At 39.5% G+C, this 3,101-nt stretch overlaps 2 protein-coding genes across 2 annotated transcripts in view; both read left to right on the top strand.

Annotated features, from left to right (window-relative positions):
* The window catches only part of LOC104910710 (histone H2A-IV), a 77,432-nt gene that overhangs the window by 22,592 nt on the left and 51,739 nt on the right, over positions 1-3,101 (top strand). The window lies entirely within an intron of this gene.
* Positions 1-3,101, top strand: part of LOC100545149 (histone H3.3-like) — a 4,305-nt gene that overhangs the window by 148 nt on the left and 1,056 nt on the right. The gene's annotated exons all lie outside the window — the stretch shown is intronic.

The following is a 3,101-nucleotide window of genomic DNA, read 5'->3' on the forward strand; positions in this document are numbered from 1 at the left end:
TTTCTAATTTCTTGTTGCATCCTGTATTGCTCAACACAGCACAGTCCTCCTTATGTCCTTGTAGTGCAGGGAGTGCCCTGCTCTGCCTGATCGAATTGGTTCTGCAGTGCTGCATGGGAGTGAGTGAGATGCAGCTCTCACTTCTGTGAATGAACACAGACAAGGAGGATTGCTTGGAGGAAATAGATTATTTTTTTCAAAGCTTCATGCAGTAAGTCATTGGGTTTTGTGGTGTTGGGTTTTTTTTCTTTTTTTTCTTTTTTTTTTTTTTTTTCTCTTCCCCTTCTGTGTAACTGCTGATACATTTTGTTTCGGGAAATGTTCCTTCCTCTGTTTCAGGAACTTTGGGCTCTGCAGCAAAATCTGACCAATCACATTCCTCGGTGCTCCATTTTCTTTCCTGTTTTTTTCCTTCCTTTCAGCCATTTTCTGTTTTACTCTCAGTGTAGTAACCTGGGGGTGGGGGTGGGGTGGAGATTGTGGGGTAGATCTCAGAGTAGCACTTCGGAAAACTTGATCAGATCATAGGCAGTTTTATTCATTGACATATTCTGTGCTTTTTGAACAGATTTATATATGTGCTTCTTTTTTTGCTGTGGATAATTACTGTCATGTTTGTAGAAATGAACTGTAGCAAAATGTTATACAAGCTGAGTAAAAAGTTACATTTTAGTAGGAGTTTGGATAAAAATGATAAAAATGATGCTTTTTTTTCTTTTTTTTTTTCTTCACCCCTCTTCCCCCTTTCTTTTGTGTGTTTGAGGGGAAGGGAAGCTGTGTTTTACTGATTGGGGTTACTTTGAGTTTGATTCTGAGATTTCTAAATAATTAAAAAAAAATAATTAACACAATTGAGAAGGAAGTAGACATGCAAGGGTTTTGCAGGAAGAGTAAAATCATATGATCCCTGAATTTGCAATGCCTGGGCCTGAAGAAAATCCAGTATTTAACACAGAAGGGCACTGATGACAATAATAATCTGTCAGAGCTTGCTCCAGAAAATCAGACTGGCACTCAGGAAGAATTTACTGCATGGAATTTGAAGTCTGTAACAGCTGCAGTGGTGATACCACAAACCACAGCAGACTGACTGGAAATCTCCAGTGGGCTTTGCTCTTTCCTTCTTACATAACTGATGAATCCTATCAGCTTGCATGTGATGCTGATTTAGTAAGCTGTAAAAGAGCAGTAACAGAAATCCCAGATCAGACAAAGTTAGGAAAAAATTACATCTGCTCAGTGCAATATTTGGCTGAGATAAATCCTGGCTGTTTTGCCACCTTCCGTGAGTGATCCAGAGCCCTGTTGATATGATCTGAATCAAATCACTGCTGGGATAAATCTGTCAAATGGACAAAATCACCACTGAGTTCCTCCTGGTGAATTTTCTCCACTTTTATTAGAAATGCATAAGCCCAGATAAAAATATATATTGTGTGTGTATATATATCCGAATCAGCCCTACTTCAGGTGTTTATTAGTTTAGAAAAAGCTCTAAACAAAAGCTTTTTCCATATGAAAAGAGTGGTGGTTTGTTTTTTTTTTCTTTTGTTTTTAATTGAGCATTATAATGTAAAATTAGTGCAGAGGGTGGTATCATTTCTCTCCAAAGAATCAGAAGTAACTTCAGCTGAGTGGAAGCATCTTGTAGATTGTAGATGTACAAATATCGAAGAGGTGCAATATAGGCTGGTTTGTTTAGCTACGTGCTGAGCAAGTCTGTGCTGAGTGTGCTGACGCACACGTGCAGATGAAATACAGACAAAATATCCAACAAGTTGTTAAGTTTGCCATATATCCTGCTCTCAGCTTTCTTTACACTTTATCCCAACCCAGTGTTATACATCTTTGAGGGCATTCCAACATCTTTGCATACCTGCCCATGTCATGAATGTTCGAGACAGTTATGAGCATCTTGTTCTCTCTGCATTTTTGCATGTTATCCTGAGCACAGCGCACACATCCAGCAAAGCTGTACAAAATGCAGTTCTGCAGTAGCATCATCCTATGAGGCACTTAAGGAGGAAATTATTTCAGCAGACATCAGAGATAACTTTCAATAAATGTTGAACATCAAAAAACAAAAACAAAAACAAAAAACCTGCAGGTCTAAGGTGCGTTCCCATGGGTTAGTATTTATCCATGCATTAGTATAGCATGGATAAGACACTTAATTTTTTTTCTTCTTTCCACTAATTAACATATGATGCCTTTTGAAATTGAATGTCATTTTTCTTTGTTGTGCCGGTTTTGATCTTCCCATCAGTTCTGAGCAGGGTTACAGAATATAATTTTTGTTTTGTTCATGAGGAAAGCAACATCTCCAGAAAATAAACTATACTCATTTACATGAACTTGTTCCTTTCCAGTCCTTGCAGAGATGGTTTTAAAAGTCTGTGAGGGGTAATTACACAGGTGCCAAAGGAAATGAGTGGGACATCAGTGTTTTTCTCCCTGAGACAACTGTGATAATCTCAGTGCAAGACAACACGGAACAGAAGCCTCACCAGACAAAACATCTCTGCATCCAATGCTAGAACTGTGGTTGTTCAGTCTGGAGAAGAGAAGGCTCGAGAGAGACATTATTGCTCTCTACAATCCAAAAGGAGGCTGTGGCGAGGAGGGGGTCAGCCTCTTTTCCCAGGTGACAGTGAAAGGGCCAAAGAGAATGACTTTAAGGTGCTCCAGAGGAGGTCCAGATTGGATATTAGGAACAATTGCTTCTTAGAAAGAGCAGTGCTGCCGTGGCACAAGGCTGCTCAAAGAGGTGGTGGAAACACCATCCCTGGAGGTGTTCCAGAACCATGGAGATGGGCCGATGATTGGACTAGATGACCCTAGGGATCTTTTCCAACCTAATGATTTTATGATTCTATAATTCTGGAATATTTATTCTTTGCCTGAATAGAAAGTTGTGCTGTTAATAAACTTCATGAAGTTGGATGGCCCTGGGAATTACACTGAGACCACAGAAGAAACATTTGAGAATACACTGTATTTGGAGGCTAGAGCACTTCCAGTTGCTGCTATTTCGTATCCATCTGCACCCCCCTTCCTTCCTCCCTCCCTTTTTTTTTCTTTTAAACCACATCTTAAATAAC

The sequence above is a fragment of the Meleagris gallopavo genome, chromosome 1 (genome assembly GCF_000146605.3).
Source record: "Meleagris gallopavo isolate NT-WF06-2002-E0010 breed Aviagen turkey brand Nicholas breeding stock chromosome 1, Turkey_5.1, whole genome shotgun sequence".
Taxonomy (NCBI): Eukaryota; Metazoa; Chordata; class Aves; order Galliformes; family Phasianidae; genus Meleagris; species Meleagris gallopavo.